Raw genomic sequence first — 22917 nt, forward strand, 5'->3', positions numbered from 1 at the left:
GCTTCTACTACTACTACTACTACTACTACTACTACTACTACTACTACTACTACTACTACTACTACTACTTTCATTTGTTCCGAAGGTTTTTATCTCCTTTCTTTCTCCATTTTGTTTCCTTTTGTCTTTCTTTCGTTTTGCTCTCATATCTCCCTATTCTTATTCTCTCATTTCTTCTTTTTTGTCTTCTTCATCTCGCTTTCTTTGCTTTTGCTTCCTCCTCATTTTTACTTTTTTTTGTATTGTTGTCTCATTCCCTTTTTCGTCTTTTCTTTGTTTCTCATGTTTTCTCTTTTTCCCTTTTCTATTCCTCTTTCTCTTGGTTTGTTTTTCACTGTTCTTTTTCTCCCTTTCGTCCTTCTTTGTTTCCTTTTTCTCTTTCTTTTCTGTTTTCTTCCTCAAATTCGTCTTGCTTATTTTTCCCTTTCCTTTCTTTTTTCTCTCCTTCCTCCCCCCACTTTTCGTCTGTCTTCTTTTACCTTCATTCATTCTTTTTCTTTTCGTATCCATTTCTTTTATTGTCTGTCATGTATTTATATACGTAACAGTGTTCTTTTCTTAATATATCTGCTTTAGTTCTGGTGCTTATTTGAGACAATTTTCTATTTATATGTATAGTTCTGTCCTCCTCATATCTCTTTATCTTATTCTGCCTCTGTGTATTGACGTAACTAATCTCTGTAGCTTCTGTTTTTTTTTTTCTTATATTCATGTCTACCTCTTTTAATGTCGAGTCAGTTACGAGATTTAACCCTTTCACTGTGATACGAAACCATTCACAGCACCAGAAGTAATGCATGAAATCTTTAGAAGCATCTACAAGAAAGAAGGGATTATAAAAGAATAGATTTTGCAATATCTACCCGCTGTAAAGACTGGAGGTGGCTATTGAATAATTAAACATGTCTAGGAATGACTTGTACCAAAGGGTTAAAAAGAAGATGAAAGAAATAAGTAGGTAGGTATTCTTTACACACAGGGACTGCCACGTGTAGGTCTCATGGCTTCTTCCATCTTGCCTTATTTTCTCATGTCTTTGTGGTGTGTCTCGGTGTTTCGTTAACTACGTAGTTGGTGGACAAAGAAGGGAACACGTTGCCACCCACCTACCGTCAGACATTGATTCCTTTCATCTCATTTCCCCTGCCCTTTTTATCCCTCCCTCCCTCCCTCCCTCCCTTCCTCCCTCCCTCCCTCGCTCGTTCGCTCTCTCTTTTAAGTATTTGCTGAGATACAAGAAAATATCTGCGTAGCGTTGCATCATCAGCTTCCGCGAACCTCTCTCTCTCTCTCTCTCTCTCTCTCTCTCTCTCTCTCTCTCTCTCTCTCTCTCTCTCTCTCTCTCTCTCTCTCTCTCTCTCTCATGAAGAATTACTTTCGTCGTGAGATTTGTTGCGTGAGTAAAGGATCAAATTTGTGTGTCTCGGCGGAACGGTTGTAAATCTTGCGCAAAGAGAGACGTTTAGCATAAGAGAGAGAGAGAGAGAGAGAGAGAGAGAGAGAGAGAGAGAGAGGTTACATCACATTACTCTTCACCTTCCACAGTCATGTCCTTTCTCCTTGGTCTCCTCTGTAGAGAGAGAGAGAGAGAGAGAGAGAGAGAGAGAGAGAGAGAGAGAGAGAGAGAGAGAGATAAACTTCAGGAAGGAGAGAAAGTCACGAAGCATCACGATCTACTGAGCCCAGTGTCCCGGAGCTTTATTTCCGTGTTGGTGCCTCGCAGTGGGTGTCTGTCTCTGGCCTGGCCGTCGTGCGCATGCGTGACTCCCCTGGTGTCTGGTGGCTCCCCCTGTCATCCCTGTCCCCCACCAAGGCCACCACACCTGCTGCCCTGCTCTGCCTTACCGTCACCGTGGCCGCAGAACTCCCACCTGTCTACCTCACCTGTCCATTAATGACCTTACCTGAGGGCTGAGGCTGACTCTCTCACTGCCTTACTGGGTCTTTTACTCCCTTCATCTTTCTTCATCTTTCCTCCGACTGTCTTCTGTTATCTCCCTTGCGCACTTTTACTTCACTTGTTTGTTTTGTTATGTTATGCCTTACCTGTCTCATAGCACCTTTATACAGCTCCTTTCTACCTTTTATCCAATTCCTCTCTACATCTCCTCCGTTGCATCACGTGTCTGCTTTCTCTCCACTTGTCTACTTCGTCCTCTCGTATCTTATCATTTCCGTAACACCTCATTACTTCTATCCACTCCCTCTCCACCTTTTCTCCACCTCCTCCGTTACCTCATTTACTTACTTTCACTCCACTTGTGTCACTCTGTTCTCTCGTAAGCCACTTTACCTGTCCCCTCAATCCACTTCCTCTCACCTTTCCACCTCTCCTGCGTAACTTCGCTGCTTGACTTTCACTCCACTTGTCCACTCCGTTTACTCCAATCTTACCTGTCCATCGCTTCGCCTCATCTGTCGCTCCCTGACTCTCACCTGCTGCCTCACACGAACGGGCACCATCTCACCTGCCCGCCTCCCATGTCCGCTCACCTGAGGACACGGGCTAATTGAGACGCCGGCGGACCCTCACTCTCTGCCTTGCCTTCCGGATGGAGTCATGGAACTGAGACCCGCCCTCCATGGCCTGTCTTGCCCCAAACTGACCGCCTGTCGATGCTCAAGAGAACGTACAGTGGCAGTCAGAAGTCGAGTATTTGCACTTCGGTTTGTATTCTGAAATGCTTGCTCTCACCACGGCTGTTTTCGAAGGTCACAGATGATTGATTTTCCGAATTCTCATGATTGTTTCTCCTGTTAATTATGTAGAAATCTCGTTATTATGTCATTTGAGCCATTCAGACATCCTTAAAAACCCGTGTTATTTAAACTGTGAAGAGGCTTTTGAATGTAGTGGACTTAAGTACGACCGGGGAAATGTTTCAGAATATGGTCCTTACCACCACCACCACCACCACCACCACCACCACCACCATCACTACCACCACAACCACAGCCAGACCGGACACCCGTGGAAGGTCAAAGTTACAGTTATGACCTTAATGCCAAGCTGCCGCCACAGAACCAAGACAGAACTCCGCCCCCTTCCCTCCCCACCCACCCATCCACACACACACACACACACACACACACACACACACACACACACACACACACACACACACACACACACACACACTATGACGATCATCTGGAGTCCTTTCTCATATTCTTGGTTCACCATGTGTAAATGCCTTGGTGTTCTAGTGCTACAGTTGAACTTCTTGGGTCTGCACTACATTCAAAAGGCTCTAGTTGAAGTTACACGGATTTTTAAAGTGTTTTTATTATTATTATTATTTTTTTTTTGTGACAGATTGACAAGATTTTTACTCTATTAACAGGAGCAACACCCTTGAGAACCCGGCTAATCATCTCTGTGGCCTTTGAAAATTGTCGTGGTGAAGGAGCAAAGATATTCAGAATACGGGTCTGTATCTCACCTGAAGTCCTACATAGGGAGTACCTAAGACCTGCTCTATTTCAGTCTCTCGGTCTCTCGGTCTTTGTGTTAATCTCGCTGTGTTGATTTCGTACCTCACCTGAAGGGAATCTTACCTGAGACACGATCTATTTCGGTCTCTCGGTCTCTCGGTCTTAGTCTTAGTCCTGGTCTCGTGCCTCACCTGATGGGACTTTTACCTCGGGGCACATGATGTAGATGCTTACTGGCACACCTGCTCTCCCACCCGCCGCTGCTAAATCTGTCCTCGCGTTCACTCCTGGTCCGTGCGTTGCTCCCCACACCTGTTCCACCACCACCACTAGCACTACCACTACCATCACCACTACTGCCACCACCACCAAGCCTTATCCTGACCACTACTACCACTCCTCAAACCTTATCCTAACCACCACTACACTCCACCACTATTACCACCACCATGCCTTTTCTTGACCACCACTATGGCACTCCACCACTATTACCACCACCACGTCTTATCCTGACCACCACCACCACCAAGAAAAATCCTTCACTAGTACTTGGAAATTTTCCCCAAACGAACGCTGAGTGTGACGTCAGCGGAAGCAGCAGCCAAGAGGAAATCGAAAATGAACAGCGATACAAAATTTTCCTATCAAGTCACTTCGTCACATTTCTATTCCTGACCCTTCCTCGCTTTGTCCTGTCTTCACTTCAGAGGCCGCAGGGTTAATTAATAGGGTTCTCATAAGTATTTTTTTCCCTATATATGATGTAAGACTCATGTGAAACTATCTCTGGAATCAAGAAAACACCTTTGTTATGCCTTCCACTAAACCTCGTCCTTCCTCGCTTTGTTCTACCTTCACGAGTGTTTTCAGAGACCACAGGGATGATTAATATGGTTTTCTAATTTTTTTTCTTTTCTTTTCTTTTCGTGGTGTAAGATTTACGTCAAACTATCGCTAGGATCATGAATACACTTTAGCATTGCCTTCCGCTTTATCTCGCCCCTCCTGGCTTTGTTCTTCCGTCTTGTGTATTTTCAAAGACCACAGGCATGATTAATCGGTTTCTCTTTGGTGTTTTCTCTCTTTTTGTGGTGTAAGATTTATGTTAAACTATCACTAGAATCACGAAAGCACTCTTAAAATACCTTCCGCTCTATACTCTTTTAAAACTGGGCGAGGTACGACGCAAAATTTTAAAATACCGACTTCTTTCGCCTTTTTAGTCACTTCCTTCCTGTTTTTATTTATTCATTAGTAATATTTATTTTCTTTATTGAGTTCGATTGCTTTGGTGTAGAATCTAGAGGTGGGTGAGGACCAAAGGGACGTGTGTGCTAGCGTCAGGCAAGCTGTTTTGGTCAGGTTGCGCTGCTTTTGGCTGGAGTGTGTTTAATGACTTGTGTTGGGCTGGCATGTGTTGTGTGGTTGTATTAATCAGCCTGTGTGTGTCGGGCGGGTTGGGCTGGTTTTGTTGGGCGTATTAGGCTACTTTTGGGGGCTTGGGCTGTGTTGGGCTACTTTATTTGGCTTAGGTTGGGCGTGTTGTGCGGGCCGAGGCTTGACGTCACTATCTAATGAGCAGCTGACCACATATAAACAAGCACAGCTACCTCCTGTCTTCACTGGATACACTATACACAAACAGTGCTCTCTCTCTCTCTCTCTCTCTCTCTCTCTCTCTCTCTCTCTCTCTCTCTCTCTCTCTCTCTCTCTCTCTCTCTCTCTCTCATTTGTCTTCCCTTTTATCTTCCCGTTCCACTGTTTCCTGCATCCTGTTCTTTTCCTCTTCCTGTTTCTTTGCCTTCAGCCTAGTAATTGCCTCTCTCTCTCTCTCTCTCTCTCTCTCTCTCTCTCTCTCTCTCTCTCTCTCTCTCTCTCTCTCTCTCTCTCTCTCTCTCTCTCTCTCTCTCTCTGACGGCGTCCCTCAATCATCTATACCTTCATTTTGGGTTTATATTGTTCACAAGTTTACATGACAATAACATAATACGTGGACTGCCTCACTGCCTTCCTGCCTCGCTAATTTCGCCGACGCTTCCCAGTTAGAATTCAGTTATCTCTGGGCAGGACAGGTTCCGCCGTCAGGAAGACCAGCGGAAAATTGCCGAGTGATCTGATAAGTGGGAAATGCCTCTCAACGTAGGTAGGTAGGTAAGCGGACGGCCAGATTCTTCTTCGACGCGAGAAAACACCGAGGCAGACAGGCGCGTGATTGTGAAATGTGCGGGGAAGGAGAAAAAGAAAAGACGAGAGAGAGAGAGAGAGAGAGAGAGAGAGAGAGAGAGAGAGAGAGAGAGAGAGAGAGAGAGAGATTGAAATACTAATCGTACCTGACGGCGCAGCAACAACTGTGGTCATATGTTGCCGAAAACAAATAAACAAACGTATAGAGAAAAGTAATCTTGCTTTTCTCTTTGAAATAAAACTATAAATAAAGTTACGAAATCAAATAAGATGAAATGAAAACAACTTAAAAATTGATTGATTGATTGATTGTAATAACACACACACACACACACACACACACACACACACACACACACACACACACACACACACACACACACACACACACACACACACACAGAGAGAGAGAGAGAGAGAGAGAGAGAGAGAGAGAGAGAGAGAGAGAGAGAGAGAGAGAGAGAGAGTCACGAGGGGCCTTCAACAAGTTAAAACAAAACACGATACTTTGTTTTACGACACGAAATATTTCCCGCAGGAGTAAACACAAGTAAATATAAATACAAGCAGATGTTTCATAATACTCGTACATGATGCTTTTTTTTTTTTTTTCTGAACAAGACCTCGCTATATTATTAAAAGAATTAAGCGTCAACGAAGCCAGTAGTTGTTCCTTCCTTCCTCCCTTCCTTCCTTCCTTCCTTCCTTCCTTCCTTCCTTCCTTCCTACAATAGCAACTACAACCACTAGTATTACTACAACTACTACTACTACTACTACTACTACTACTACTACTACTACTACTACTACTACTACTACTACTACTCCATCACCACCACCACCACTACCACCAGGAGAAATGCAATCCCAAGTAATATTGAGTGTATGATTACTGTCTTATTCTTGCTTGTCTAACCCAATCCAACCCATCCCCGCCCTGTCCCATCCTGCCGCGCCTCACACGTGTTCACGGAGCGCCGGCCACCTGCACACACCTGCACTTTATTCCGTGAGGCCAGCAGGTGTTTACGTGCCAGGTATTAGCTCTACTTCTACACCAGTAAGTGCCCGGTTACTCTCTCCCGCCTTGCGTCTGGGAATCTTTATGCAGGTATTCTAAAACCCTTTGCTCTCTCACCTCGACTATTTCCAAAGGCCACAGAGATGAATTCCTGGGTTTTCGAGACTTTCTCCTATTGGTAATGTAGAAATCTTGTTAATCTGTCACTAGAATGGTAGAAATATTCTTTTTAAAACTCGTGTTACTTCAACTAGAGCCTTTTGAAAGAAGTCGGGGTGTTGCGCAGTTCGTGCAGGTCACCTACAAGAGCCTGTAGTAGAGGTGTGCAGTTCGTATGTGTGTAGTGAGTGCATCAGATTCATGGTGGTCTTGTTTTACGGGAATATTGATGTTTGACCGCATTTGTGATTCTCTCTCTCTCTCTCTCTCTCTCTCTCTCTCTCTCTCTCTCTCTCTCTCTCTCTCTCTCTCTCTCTCTCTCTCTCTCTCTAATCATTTAATCAGTTTGTAATTTGTTCGCGTTGCATCTGATTTTATTTAATTGTCACATTTTGTAATTTTATTTTATATAGTGCAAGATTAGCTTTTTATTTATTTGTTTGTTTACATGTTTTTCTGCCTGTTTTTGGCGACATTTGGCCATAGTTGCTGCTACGCTCCCTTTTAATACAATTATTTTAACCTACATTATCTCTCTCTCTCTCTCTCTCTCTCTCTCTCTCTCTCTCTCTCTCTCTCTCTCTCTCTCTCTCTCTCTCTCTCTCTCTCTCTCTCTCTCTCTCTCTCTCTCTCTCTCTCTCTCATTTCCCGTACCGCCACCACCGCTATCCCCACATTTGTTCCTCCATTTCGGTGCGTCTCCCTGGTCCACGCGGGCGGCGGGCAGCTCTGTAGGGTTGCTGTACTGTACACTTCTCTATGTCCCACGTGGCCGCTTTCCTTCCTCTCTTACCTCCCTCCCTCCCCCCTCCGCAACTCCTCCCATCCCTCCCTCCCGGACACAGGCCCAGACGTTTCCTTTCCCAGTTCGTTCGTGTCGCGTCAGTGTATCCTGTGAGACTGTAGTGCCTGGTGCTGGAGTGTTATTAGCTGTAGTAGTCGCTGTAGCAGGAGGTGAAGTAGGTGAGCACATCGTCCACGCTTGAGTTGTGAATCTGGATGTGTTAGGAGTGTCTTGTGTGGGTGAGTGAGTGACTGGATGCCTCACTAGTCTCAGCCGCCACTCCTCCCTGCGCCACCTCTCGCTCCTCACCTCATCTCTCACCCGCTGCATCCGGGCACCACCTTACTGTACACACCATACCACCGGTGCTCGCCTGTTCCCTCCTGCCGCGAGCCTCGGGGCGGATCAGGACACTCTCTCTCCCTTCCTCCCCTTCAGGAATGTCAACGCCTGTACACACACACACACACACACACACACACACACACACACACACACACACACACACACAGAGGGACGTGCAGTAAAGAAGGAAAACAGTGTCGTGGTGTCTATATGATAGCACTGGATTGTAACGTTCTTGCTTACAGTTTACTTACGTCTTGGGAATGTTTGTGGCTTGTCTTCCTCCTCCGTCTGTTGTTTTTTTTTGTGATTAGTGTTACTGCTACTACTACTAATACTGCTGTTACTACTACTACTACTACTACTACTACTACTATTACTACTACTACTACTACTACTACTACTACTACTGCTACAACAACAACAACAACAACGAGCACCAGTGCCACTAACCAACAATATCAGCAAGCAGTGCGGGGTTGCCAACGTCTGCTTGTGGCGGAGGATTACCAAATTTCCGGGAAGTCTCTGTAAGCGGAGAAATATTCTTGGGAAATATAAGATATGGAGATATGCATTAATGGCGTATATCGTAATTTTGTTTCTTATCTATCTTTCTCTCTCTCTCTTTGTCACTCTCTATCTTCCTGTAACCGTACGTTCGCGATTGTTAACAGGAAAACGTTTTATGGTCAGAATCTTTCACAATTATTCATGTTTATTATTGAACTTCAGTACATCACAGTCACGGTCAACGAGCGGATGCCAGTATCATGTTTACGAGTCCCAGAACGGCCTCACGCTGAAGTAGGAAAACACGAGAGCATTGATAACCAACCCAATCCCCTTCCCCTCACTCTCTTGCACGTTAGTATGGTGTTTAAAAAGGAAAAAAAGAGCTTAAAGAAAATAAAACTAGACAGATACCAGAAATACCGATGAGTCAAGTATGAATAAGAGCTTGTAAGTGTGTGTGTGTGTGTGTGTGTGTGTGTGTGTGTGTGTGTGTGTGTGTGTATGTGTGTGTGTGTGTGAAGAACAAAGCGACAGGCAGGAAAGGTAGGAGTTAACTCATATCAGTGTTAGTCGGTCCGTGCGTGGCGCCTGACGTGTTGGTATCGCTTCCACTAAGAGCTCTAGCCACACGCACGCACACACACACACACACACACACACACACACACACACACACACACACACACACACACACACACACACACACACACACACACACACACACACACACACACACACACACAGTGCCTACGCTGCCAACACAACACTGGTCTAAGCGTGACGACCTTGGAAGTTCAGACACTCGCGATTACTGATGCACTGTGGAATTTATAAGTGTGGTGTCAAAATTACAAGTAACCAGCAGTCATAAAACGCATAGACTTCTCCCTTGCGAAACTTGCCAAACACTCAGGAATTTGGAAGCATGACGATCAAGATTTGAAGTGCACAGTCCCTGGATAATACCAGATGCCAATAGAGTTGTATATATCACATCATCTACTCCTTTGCTGAACTTGCCAAACACTCACGTCACGCACCCACGAATTTGGAAGCGTGAGGATAATAACCATTTGAAGTGCACAGTTCCTGGATAACACGAGAAACCATCTGTCATAAATCATAAAACACGTGACCTTCCTTGCCAAACTTACCAAACATTGGATGCGTAGAGGAATTCTGGAAGCTTGGGATCCAGATTACATTACAGCACGCTTCCTGGATAACAAATAGCCAAAGCAGCACTCAAGCTCACCACCCTCCCTGCTGTAAAGTGGATGGGGGAACTGAATGACCTTGCCAGATACTTAGAAATGACTCAACGAGGAATCTGAAACCAGTGGATCAGAATTGCAAGTGCGAGGTACCTGGATAAGTTAGTCGCCACCTCTCTGCAACCAGTGACACGTGGATGCTTGTGCTCGTAGTGTGTGTATATAGAAAGTGATAATAGTAATCTCTCGCGGTTATTACTGTTATGAAACATCTATACGTATTCCATTCATACCTCAGTGCTCGTGTGTTATGTTGCTTGCCTCTTCTGGTTGCTACTGCAGGCTTTCGTCAAGGTTCATGAAATAGAAAATGGTCTGGTGCAAGCTTACGTACAAAGTTTTGAGTGTAGGTTTGAAAGAAAAACACCGCTGGCCGTTAAGAGAGTGCTCGGGTGACGCAAATGTTTTAGCGTGTGTGGTTGTATTTCGGAAAAAAAAAAAAATAGCTAAAGAGAGTGATTGGGTAATTCTAATATTTCACCGTGTGGTTACATTTCAAGTGTGTTACCCAGAGATGAGAGAGAGAGAGAGAGAGAGAGAGAGAGAGAGAGAGAGAGAGAGAGAGGAGAGAGAGAGAGAGAGAGAGAGAGAGAGAGAGAGAGAGAGAGAATAAAACATCCTTAGCTGCCTGCCAAAGAAGTGATCGGGTGACACAAGTGTTTCAGGGCCTGTGGTATTATTTTCAGTGTCGTCACATCGTCTAATGATACGTAAAATACCCGAGAAAAACATCACTGGCAGATAAAGAAGTGAGATGGGGTGACGCAAATGTTTTAGTGTGCAGTTATATTTCAGCCGAGTAACATCAGATTCTAGTGTTTCTTTTCTTTATGTAATAGGAGCTTCAGCTTAGGACAACAAAAAGACATGAAAATAAAGCTCTCTGATAAAAGAAAAAAGAAAACCTGTTACCTAAAGGACGTAACAAGTGTCATGCGCATTACCAGCGAAAGGGTTAACAGTACGTGACTTTAATTACACCTGCTTGCACACCTGTTAATGGATGGAGACACCACCTGTGGCAACACCTGTGATCTCTTTCCAGCCTTTGTTGTCTCCCAGAGTAAGTAATTATAAATAAAAGATTTCAGCTAATTGTTCCTGGACGTGAGTGTGTTGCCAATTCGTGGAAATGCTTTGGCGAGGCTCTGTGGCTCCCTGGAAGTGCTTGCTGTGTTGTTGTGTTGCCGTGAGTGTGTGTGGGATGTTGGCTGGTGGGTGGAGATTCGATATAGACTGGTGGCCGAGGCGTACTGACTGGGTTAAGACGAATGAGCACTAACTGGTGATTGGTGGTGATTGGGACTTGAGCGGTGACGTAAGAATAGAGAGGTATGGAGATAGGGGGACTGGTGACTAGGAAAGGTTTGATTAATGATTGGTGTTGAATGGTAACTGATTAGGATGAGCAGCTTGTGTAGTGGTGATTGGGACCTAGTGAGTGGTGACGTAAGAATAGGGAGGTATGGAGTTGGTAAGACTGGTGACTAGGAAAGGTCTTAATGGTCTTGACTGGTGACTGAATGAGAGCATACCCAGACAGCAGCAAACGATAGCAGTGACCAGAAGTGACCGTCGAAGGCATCACAGCAAAAAGCGAGCCACGGGTCACTGCTGTTTGTCCTAACCCCTCCCTCCCTTACCCCTCCCCATTCCTTACCCCTCTGCCTCACCTCCTCCTGTCTCTTTCCCCTCCTGCCTCTTTCCCTTACCCCTTCTCCCTCCCTGATCTTAACATGCGACTCGGCGTGACAATAAACAAGACAACAAAAGCCATCAGTCGGTTAACACACACACACACACACATACACACAGAGAGAGAGAGAGGCCAAACAAGGATGAATAATATGAAAGGCAGCAGAATCGTCTCATTTCACACCAAACTAACGATGAAATTATATTGCGCATCGATGAAGATTGATCAGAATAAAAAAGGAAGGAAATAAAGCCAAGAAAATGACGATACGAGAGAATCTAACGGATGGGAATTTCACTTTACGAATATGACAAGGAAAAAAAGATGAAAGAATATCTAGTAGTGATTGTGTTGGTTCAGAGAGAGAGAGAGAGAGAGAGAGAGAGAGAGAGAGACTAGAATATAAAGCGATGGGAATTAATTTGACGTGTTGGCATTTCAAGATTTATTGGACACCTGCGGAGGGAAGGCAGTGCCACAGTCCCCTACAGTGCCGCCGCGCTCTCCTAATTAATGAACAATGAAGCTTAAAGAGTTGTAATACCTATTGACTCTCGTATACACACTCTTGCTTTGTTCTCGTGTCAGTTGCAGGTGTTGTGTATTTATTTGTATTTCGTATTGGTGAACGCGGGTATGTGTGTGTGTGTGTGTGTGTGTGAGTGTGTGTGTGTGTGTGTGTGTGTGTGTGTGTGTGTGTGTGTGTGTGTGTGTGTGTGTGTGTATTTTTTATGCGTGGTGCCCTGGGCGGCTATGTATTGCTTTGTATTGTGTTAAAATGTACTTCAGTGTTTTTTTTTTGTTTTTTTTTTTGGTGTCGCAGTGTTTTGAGACGCGTTTGGAGTTGTGTTGTGTTGCGTTACGTTGTGAAATGTTGAAATGTGTTGCGGTACGTTGCAAAGTGTTACAATGCCTTGCGGATTGTTGTGATGTGTTGGAGTGGTTTGCAATGTGTTTCGAAGCGTTTCGATGTGTTCCAGTGCATTGTGTCATGTATTGTGATGCATTTTCTGTGTTGCTATTCCAGTGATTTGGAATGTGTTTGTAAGCGTTCTAATGTGTTCTAGTGCATTGTGTTGCGATGTGTTACAGTGTTTCGGTGTGTTGCAAAGTGTTGTAATGTGTTCCTCTACATTTTTGGTGTGTTGCTATGTGTTACAGTGTTCCGAAGTGTTGCGAAGTGTTCTGTTATATGGTGTGTGTTATGGTGCACTTCTCTGTGCCGGGATGTGTTGCAGTACGGCGCTGTGTGTTGCGGTGGGTCAAAATACCTTACCACTATGTTGCGGTGAGTTCCAGTGCATTATGGCGTGTTGCGATGCACCCATGTGTGTTGTGACGTTGCAGTGTGGTGGTGTGTGTTGCGGTGCGTAATAGTACCCTGCCATGTTTAGTGAAGTGTTCTAAGGTGTTCCACTGTACTCAGGTGTGTGTTGCGATGTGTTGCAGTGCGGCGGTGCGTGTTGCGGTGCGTCACAATACCAAACCATGCGTTGGGAAGTGTTGCAGAGCTGGCCAGAGCGGCACAAATCAAGCTGAGCTCCGAAGGTCTCACTCGACGTGGCTTGTATCGACTTCTCATTGACGGTAATGATGGAAAATTGGATTCGAGGAAAGGAAGGAGTCTGAGTGAAGGCGCGCCGCTCCTCTCATCAGCACGCCGACCTCACCGCAACGACCTGGATCATTATGAGGAATAAGAGACGGAGAAAAGCATGACTGTATCTATAACTTTGGGAGTCTCTATCTGTTTATGGCTTATTCCTTCCTGTGAGCTACTGTTTCCAAAGAGGAGCAGTGATTATGAACCATTGAGAGATATGAGATGAAGACAAGAATGACTGTATAACTCTGGGACTCTGTATCTGTTTATAGTTTATTCCTTTCTTCGAGCTATTGTTTCCAAAGAGAAGCAATGATTATGAACCATTGTGGGATAAGAAAGAAAGGAGTGACTATATCTGTAACTCTCGAACTCTCTTCTTACGTATTTCTGGTTTTATGTCTTCCTATGACTTGGACTGTTTCGAAAGAGGAGTTTTGATCAGGAAACATTGGGAGATAAGACAGGAAGATCAAGAAGTTAACGTATCTATGAATGAACCTTCCTATCTGTTCTTCCTCCCTACTACGACTTTAACTGTTTGAAAAGAGGAGTTTTAATTATGAACCACAGGAAGATCAGGAAGGAAGATAAAGTAAAGAATGACCGTGTCTATAACTTAAACCGTTTGAAAAGTTTGATGGAGTTTTGATTATGAACCGCAAAGAGATAAGAAAGAATGGAGCGATTGTATCTATAATTCTGAAACTCTCTACATTTGTTCTTCCTTTTTCCTTTGATGTTAATCGTTTCCAAAAATAGGAGTTTTAATTCTGAAACCGCACAAGGATAAGTTAACGTACCTGTGACTATTGAACTCTCCACCTGTTTCTGATTTACTCCTTCCAATGGCTTTAACTGTTTCCAAAGGGGAGCGAATATCAAGTTATCTCAGGAACTAAATTGGCTGGTTTTTATTTATTTTTTTTATCTGGTCTTTTTTGTGTGTTTAGATGGGGGGGAAAGGGAAATAACATTGAGCGGGTTTTTATCGTTTCTTATTTCATGTCTTTCTTCTTCTTTTGTTTTTTACCGTGTCGGTGTCCAAACTTATAACACCTAAAATAACAAAAAGAAAAAAAAAAAATAAACAAGTTAAGATAAAGAAAAAAAAAATTGCGAAAGAATGAAAGAAAGAAAGAAAACAAGAAAGAAATATACCAAGAAACAAATCGAAAAAAAAGAAGGAAAAAAAAAGTAAATAAACATGAAGAAAATGTGTAGGTACATAAGGTGGGAATGATGATTTTTCATATGAAGGACGATCGTGAACCGGCCAGAGAGGAATTTATATGTAAAAAAAAAAAAAAAAAAAAAAAAGAACATGAAAGAAAATTTATGGTAATATTTATCTTACAAATACCCCCGAAGAAAAGTAGTAAAATATGTATAATATGGTCATATGAGAAGCAAAACAAAGAAAAAAAACGTGCATTTATGACTTGTAGATTCGTGGTAAGAACAAGGAGAGAGAGAGAGAGAGAGAGAGAGAGAGAGAGAGAGAGAGAGAGAGAGAGAGAGAGAGAGAGAGTTGCTGTACTAACTCAAAACTATATGTAAAAAAGTAAATACGAGAGAGAGAGAGAGAGAGAGAGAGAGAGAGAGAGAGAGAGAGAGAGAGAGAGAGAGAGAGAGAGAGAATGATAAAAAAAAGTTGCCATATTAAATCACAATACTGTAGATAGAAAAAAATAAATAAATAAATATGCATACTAAGAAAATATAAAGAATGAAAGAATTTGTGCCTTTACGACTCAAATTTATGACTGGAAATTCAAGGAAGAAACAAGTCACTCAATAAACGAATAGAAAAAAAAACTTATCATTCATACATATACTCGTAACTTAAAAATAATGGATAAAAAACGTTAAATCAATATGCATAATACGATCAGGAGAGAGAGAGAGAGAGAGAGAGAGAGAGAGAGAGAGAGAGAGAGAGAGAGAGAGAGAGAGAGAGAGAGAGAGAGAGACTAAACACTTTTTTTTCCTTCCTTCCTCGTATTTGCAACCATAAACACACAAACGCCTGCATTATGTTTGCGAATGTGAGGTGTGTGGTAACAAACAGGAAGGAAAGCGAACACGATAATAGTGATAAGACAAGGCACGTGTGTTTGCAAGCGAGGCAGGACAGGAATAAGCAGGAATGAATGAAAAGAAACGCAATATAATATCAGGGAATAGGATTTTGAGTTGCAGTGTAGGAAAAAAAAAAAAAATCAAGATCTTCATAAATAAAAAATAGTAAAGCAAACACAATCATTGACAGTAGGAAAAAAAGAGTAAGGAAAGCAAAGTAAGTAAATATAGACTATTACTATAGGAAAACAGAATTTTAATGAAGGAAAAAAGATTGAAACATTAACAGAACATTGATAGTAGGAGAAAAAAAAAGATAAATAAAGTAAATTAATAAGCATGTAATCTTGACCTATACTTAGTGTAAAACAGAATCTTAAATGAAGCAAAAAGACTGATACATAAACACAAAGAATGTTAGCGATAGAATAAAGATAAAACATAAATAAATAATGCAAATAATCTTGACCCTCAGTAAAAGAAAACAAAATCTTGATAAAACAATGGTCTTAAAACATCAGCGAACAACATTGACGATAGGAAAAAAATGTAATAGTGATAATAAATAAATAATGCAAATAATCTTGACTCTCTGTGAAGGAAAACAGTCTTCATAAAGCAATAGCCTAAAACATCAATCAACACGAAGATTATAGGCGATAGAAAGAAAAGAGATAATGATGATAATAGTTATTAGTCATGATGATAATGATGATAATGATGATAATGATAATAATAAAGCAAGTTGTTTTAATATTCGTATGGAAAACAGAATCAATACAATAATAAGATTAAAATTAAGAAAGTATCGCTATTAATATTACCGGTACATTGAAATAGCTAATAATAATAATAATAATAACAATAATAATTTTCATAATAATAATAATAACAATAACTAATCTCGAACCATCACTTAAGGAAAACAATTCTTAATAACTAAAGCCAAAAACCCGAAAACACAAACATGAACTTACACAATATTAGCGGTAGAAAAATAACAACAAAAGGAACACCACCACCACCACCACCACCATCACCACAACCAACAACAACAACAACAACAAAGCAAATGTAATACGCCAGTGAGTGAGGAAACGTGAGCAAGCAGGGTAGTGACGCGCGCCCTGAAATACCTAAGGGAGGGGGAGGGAGAGAAGGAAATGGTTCACACTCACGCTTTGCCGCCGCGAGACACTTGGTGCTTCATTGAATTATTAAAGCGGGATACGTGAGTGAGCGGGGGAAGACCAGAGAAAGGGGAGGGTGAAGGAGGAGAGGGGATGGGGAAAAGAGGAATGGGTAGGGAAGTTTGCGCTGAGCTAGTCCTTTCTTTCTTTCTTTCTTTGTCCCGTCTGTTGTTAGTGGTGTTAATAGTAGTAGTAGTAGTAGTAGTAGTAGTAGTAGTAGTAGTAGTAGTGTAGTAGTAGTAGTAGTAGTAGTAGTAGTAGTAGTAGTAGTATTGTAGTAGTAATATTATTGTAGTAGTAGGAGGAGGAGGAGGAAGAGAATGAATTGTAATACTAGTAGAGTAGTAGTAGTAGTAGTAGTAGCAGTAGTAGTAGTAGTAGTAGTAGTAGGAGGAGGAGGAGGAGGAGGAGGAGGAGGAGAAGGAGGAGCAGCAGAATTAGCAGCAGTAGTGGCAGCATAGTACAGTCACTCCTAGAAGACAAACATTTAACACAATCACAAAACATTACTTAACAAACCTCTCCCCTGAATACCACACATTCCGCCTCTCAACACTTCACCTCACTGCTCCGTCCCGCCCTACCCCGCCTCGCCCCGCCCCGCCCCGCCACACCAGCCCCGCGATTACCGAGAGAAAGGTTACATCCTCCTATAGGGGCGTCTCCGTGTATCCGCCATCTTGCCACGGCACCCTTAGTCGAGCCAGCCAGTTCTCACCAGTTTGGTCACGCCGGGTCAGTCAGTAGTCATCTTGGTAGGCTCATAGCACGTGTTTTGGTGTCTCTCTCGACGATCACAGTCTCTCGGTCTCGTCACTGTGTGTAAGGACCGTATTTTGAAACACCTCTGTGCCACACTCCACTACTCTCAATAGACTGTGTCGAGTTGATGTTGCACAGATTTTTTATGGCTGCTTATACGATTCGAGTGACGTTAATGTGGTTTCTATATTGTTAAAGGAAAACAGTCTTAAGGATCCGGCCGATCATCTGTGGCCATTGAAAATAGTCGTGGTGAGAGTAAAGTGTTTCAGAATAAGGGACTAGATTCTCATAAGCTCAGTTCTCAGGCAGCCATCTTGGTAGGAGGTGAAGTCATGTGCGGCCAGCCATGTTGCTGCTCCACCATCCCCAGTGCCAAGGTCAGACTCTCTCCACCTCTCCCTCCTCTTCCCCCTCTCTCCTCCTCCACCTGGCCCTTCCCCCCACTTCCCTCCGCCGCTGGTTCTCCTCCGCATCCTTCCCTCCCTCCCTGCCCTCCCTCCCCCTTCCCCCCTTCCCCGACCCACTTTCTCTCCTCCTCCCTCCGCCCCTGCCTCCTGCCTCCTTCCTCCCTCCCTCACCCTGACCCAAGAGAGCAGTCTGCCTTGTCCTAGAGAGAGAGAGAGAGAGAGAGAGAGAGAGAGGGGGGGGGGGGGGAGGGGGGGAATGCAGTGATGATTCGTCTTCATGTTTTTCTTCATGTTTATTTTATTTTTTTCCTTCTCTCTTCACTTCAGCAACTCGTCTCCTTATTTACCTTCTCTCTTCTCAACTTTCTTTCTTTCTGTCTTTTCCTTCTTCCGATCTTCCTGCATACCTTTCTTTTTCATTTTCTTTTCTTTCTTCCCTTCTTTTCGTTTAACTTTCCTTCCTTCATTCATTCCTCCCTTCTTTCCTTTCTTTCATTCTTTCCTTTTTAATGCATTCTTTTTTCCTTAGTTTTTCTTTCTTTCTTCGTTTCCTCCTCAATACTTTTTTTTTCACTTTCTCTTCTTTTCTTTACAGTCTTTTCACTCATTTATCTTCCTTCACCCTTTCTTCTCTCTTTCCTTCACTTCTTCATTCCTTCCTTCCCTCGTCCCCTCGCTTTCTCCCTCTCCTATCATCTGCAGACTTATATAAACACCTCTCTCTCTCTCTCTCTCTCTCTCTCTCTCTCTCTCTCTCTCTCTCTCTCTCTCTCTCTCTCTCTCTCTCTCTCTCTCTCTCATTTTCATATTCCTTTTCTCAATTCTTTTTTTTATTCTTTATCCTCTTGACTAAATTTTTTTTCCCTTGAATCTTTGTTACTCATTCATATATTTCCGTTCCTTTGTTTTCTGAAATATTTATCTTTCTTTTTCTTTCTTCTTTTTTTTTTCTCCCTTTTCTCTTACTCTGTTATTTTTTTTCCTTGCATAATCATCTCTTTGAATATAATCTTTTAAGTCTTCATCATTATCATCATAGCCTGGATGGTTTCACTGCAGTAATGTTTTATTATGATTATTCTTTGTTTCTATTTTTTATTTTTTATTTTTTTTTATTTATTTATTTATTTTTTTTAGTATTTTTGTCGTCCTTGTCCTTGTCCTCATCATCGTCGTTGTTGTTGTCGCTGCCACTGCCGTTCCTAAAAGTTACAAGGGGGGGATGGTAAACTACACTTCTCTATGCACGCTTAAGTATCACAGAAAGAATTCCTCTATTAGGCAGAAAGACAAGCTCCATCATCAAGGAAAAAGAGGTAGCAGCAGCAGCAGCAGCAGCAGTAGTAGTAGTAGTAGTAGAAGTAGTAATAGTAACAAAAGTAGAAGTAGTGATAACAGCAGAAGGAGAAATAGTAATAGGAGCTAGAGTAACAGTATTAGAGGAAACAAAACACCATAGAAAAAAAATCTTACTCTCTGGCTGCTCAGTGGCTGATTGGTTAGTGGTGATCAGGATTAGACAAAAATCGGCCTTAAACTGGACACTTCACAGTCTTATCTTCCTTCCTCAGTACCATCATCGGTAGTAGTAGTAGTAGTAGTAGTAGTAGTAGTGTTTGTATACGTAAAGATAGATTTGTGTGTACATTAGTAGTAGTAGTAGTAGTAGTAGTAGTAGTAGCAGCACCAGTAATGTTTGTATACGTAAGGACAGACTCGTGTGTATAGTATCGTCGACCTGAGCAGTGAGATGACATGGCGTGTATGATTCAGGAGCGCGTGGCCTTTACTCCCCTGCCATAAGAATAAACATGATATGATGGACTGGCTCGGCGGTCCCAGGGGTCACTTGTCCATCCGGGGAGTTGTGAAGGTGTGTGTCCTTTTGTCCGGGAAATGTTAGCTCGTACATCTCGTCTTGGTACAAAATAATACTTCTTTTATCTGTGTGTGTGTGTGTGTGTGAGAGAGAAGTTTGGTATTATTTGCTGATTTGCTTTATATTAACGATTTGGTGTTTCTCTTTGTCTCTCTCTCTCTCTCTTTCTGTCCGGCACATTTTTAAAGATCTTACATTGCGTCTCGGTACAGAATTATAGCCTTTTTGTGTGTGTGTGTGTGTCTGTGTGTTGAAATTTAGTACTATTTGCTCATTTGCTTTATATTAACGTGATGATGTGTCTCGCTTTGTCTCTCTTTGTCTTAGTATACGAGTAGTGTTAGTTGTTACATCTCTGTCTGGTTTAGTTTTGCTGTCATTATCTCGTCTCGTTACAAAATTATGTTTATTTTTTGTGTTGAAGTATAGAATAATTTACTGTTTTGCTTTGTATTGCCGTGTTGGTGTCTCTTGGCTCGTGTATCTCGTCGCTGTACACAATTATACCCTTTTGTTTTGTGTGTGTGTGTTGAAATTTGGGTTTCTTTGCTTTGTATTATCGTGGTATTCTTTTTTCTTCGTATTTGTTAACCTTTTACATTGGTATCTTCTCTGGTGTGCTGTGTGTGTGTGTGTGTGTGTGTGTGTGTGTGTGTGTGTGTGTGTGTGTGTGTGTGTGTGTGTGTGTGTGTGTGTGTGTGTGTAGCTGTTAAGTTTTCATTTATTTTGTTTTATTTGCTTTTTTTCCCCCTACTGTTACTGTTCGTATTGACGTTTCACTCTTTTTTGTTTCATTATTTATTTATTTTTTTTATTTTTCAGTTTGTTTGTGATTATTAGCTTTATATTAACATGGGTAGTTGTGAACCTGTTTGATAATGCCTCGTATCTCACATTTGTCGAGACTTTCACTGATGTTAGACTTTTTTTTTTTTTTTTTTTTTTGCCATTTTCAACTCGTACGCTAAGCATTATATCCTTTTCTCTTGAAGTCTGACATCATTCTCATTACATCAACATCTAAATTGTGAAGCTGTTTCATGTCTCTCTCTCTCTCTCTCTCTCTCTCTCTCTCTCTCTCTCTCTCTCTCTCTCTCTCTCTCTCTCTCTCTCTCTCTCTCTCTCTCTCTCTCTCTCTCTCTCTCTCTCTCTCTCTCTTTCTCATTTGTCAACTCGTAAACTGGTGATACGGTTTCCTTTGGCCCTTCCAACTCCTATACCGTGTCTATCCTAAATAATGGAAAAATAAATAAATAAAAAAAAAAATAAAATAAATAATAATAATAATATTCCTCTCTCTACGAAGTTTGGCATTATTCACCTTATATTAATGTGGGAAGTTGTGAAGCTGTTTGAAATCTTCTTTTTCTCATACATTTATCGACTCTTGCACCGATATTACCCTTTCCTTTGGTCTTCCCAACTCCTACACTTGTCTGTCGTTCTGTTCTCTTGAAGTTTGACATTATTAATCTTATCAGCATGGGAAGCTGTGAAGCTGTTTGATGTCTTCTTTTCTCTCTCAACCGTGGACTCTAACACCAATGTTACCCTTTTGTTTGGCCTTTCCAACTCCTACACCTCATCTATACTAAATATTATGTTCTTTTTCGTGAAGTTTGACATGATTTACCTTATCAACATGAAAATATGTGAACTAGTTTGCTGGTATCATTTTCTTTCATGTCAGTCAACTCTTACATCATGCTAACCCTTTTGTTTGGCCCTTCCAACTCCTACACCTTGTCTGTCCCAAAAATTATGTTCTTTTCTGTTCAAGTTTGGGATGACTCACATTATATTATCATGAGAAGTGAACCTGTTAGATGTCTTTTTTTTCATATTTTTTTTATTCTTACTCTGATGTTAACCTTTTTTTCTTCCAAATAATTACGCATTATTGATTATTATATCCTTTTATGTTGAAGTTACAAATTTTACGTCAAATGTTAATTACGGATAGCTGTCTCACATTTGTTCACTTTTACACTTCATCCTTATCCAACAATTTATCTAAACTTGAGGACATTCACCTTATAACAGTCGTGGCGGTGCATTTCTTGTACTAGAGTGGTCTTGTTAGGTGTCACAGCAGCGGATCACACGTCTTCATCTTTCATTGCCCTCTGCCTGTTGTTCAGCCATCACTTTCCTTCACTGCATCCATAAAGCAACTCTTCAACATTTCTTCCTTCTTTCTTATGGGTTCATCTTCAGCGTCTCTCTCTTATATACTTCTACACGTATCACCTGCTTCCCTTCAGTGTGCTCACATACTTTCTCTTTGGTCTCTCTCTCTCTTCCTTCTGCCTTGTGGGTTTCTCTAGCATCTCTCCTCTTACCTTACCGCTGTGCCATATTCTCCAGGACGTCGGCAACTGTAGTCTCTTTCATTCTTCTCGATCTTGCATAGCGTAGATCAAGTGTCAAGCTCCCATTGGTCAATCTCAACAATCCGTCGATATATTTTTCTCTGGGTCTTTCCTCTACACATCGCCAAATCACTTCAATCTCGCTTCGTTGAAGTTTATAAGCTCAGACTGGCCTATTAATAAAGTTCACCCCATAGAAATAAAACCAAAATAACCGTAATGTCCCTGTCTGTTATTGGCGTGGTGCTGCAAATTCACAATATTTAAGCAGTTGTATTTTCTTATATGAATGAACACGTACTAGATAATGTTGATGTTGTATGTTTCATCTTTCCGTTTTCTTTGGGAAGTGGCACCTTCCTTTTTTTTAATCCTTTTTTTTTGTAAGTTTTATTGCCTTTCGCTGGTCCCTCGTACATCAGATAAGCCGTAACTGTGATGATGATTAGTGACGAAGGCGCGTAGTGGTTATGGGAAGCCTTTCGTTTTGCGTTTACCTTTGCTATCTTTCATCTATTTTTACTGCAAATCAGATAGATTGTATAGTGTGTAGCTTGTCACAACGTCACAAAAAAAAGGCGTGAGATCTGGTGTTCGTTCTTCCTTTGTGTTCGTTTGGTGTGCTGCAGTGACTACCCATAGGAATAACATGAGGTCCACTGGTGACTCGCTCCACCTTTGTGTTCCTTTGCTGTGGTGCGGATTGACAAATATACTGACCATACCACGCAGCAAACGCTCCTATTGGTCCACGGGTGTTTGCTCCTCCTTTGTGTTCCTTTGGTGGGGGTGCTGAGTGACAAATATACTGACCATACCACCTTGCAAACACTCTCAGTGGGTCACGAGTGTTTGTTCCTCCTTTGTGTTCCTTTGGGGTGGTGCTGATTGACTGTACCACACCGCATACTCTCCTTCAGGAACGCCACTTGTTTATACACAGCGTCGCCTCAAAGTTGCATTACCACTTCTTGTCTCCGCGGCATTGCTAGCACCGCCTCTCCGGGATTTAAAGGTGGAGGTGCTGGGGGTGGGTGGTGGAGGCCTGGCTTTGTTTTATTTTATTGTTATTAGTTTTGTTTCCGTTGATTTATTCGTCCTTCTCTCCTTGGCTTCCATCTTTCCTTGCCCTCCACCCTTTCTTCGACCCCACGCACCCAACATACCAATCTGCCATTCTCAACATTAAACAAAATAAGCGACAC

At 42.2% G+C, this 22917-nt stretch overlaps 1 protein-coding gene across 1 annotated transcript in view; it reads left to right on the plus strand.

The window, feature by feature from the left end:
* LOC135090038 (mucin-2-like) overlaps positions 1 to 22917 on the plus strand; it is a 136719-nt gene that overhangs the window by 13149 nt on the left and 100653 nt on the right. The window lies entirely within an intron of this gene.

The sequence above is a fragment of the Scylla paramamosain genome, chromosome 3, assembly GCF_035594125.1.
Source record: "Scylla paramamosain isolate STU-SP2022 chromosome 3, ASM3559412v1, whole genome shotgun sequence".
NCBI classification, from domain to species: Eukaryota; Metazoa; Arthropoda; class Malacostraca; order Decapoda; family Portunidae; genus Scylla; species Scylla paramamosain.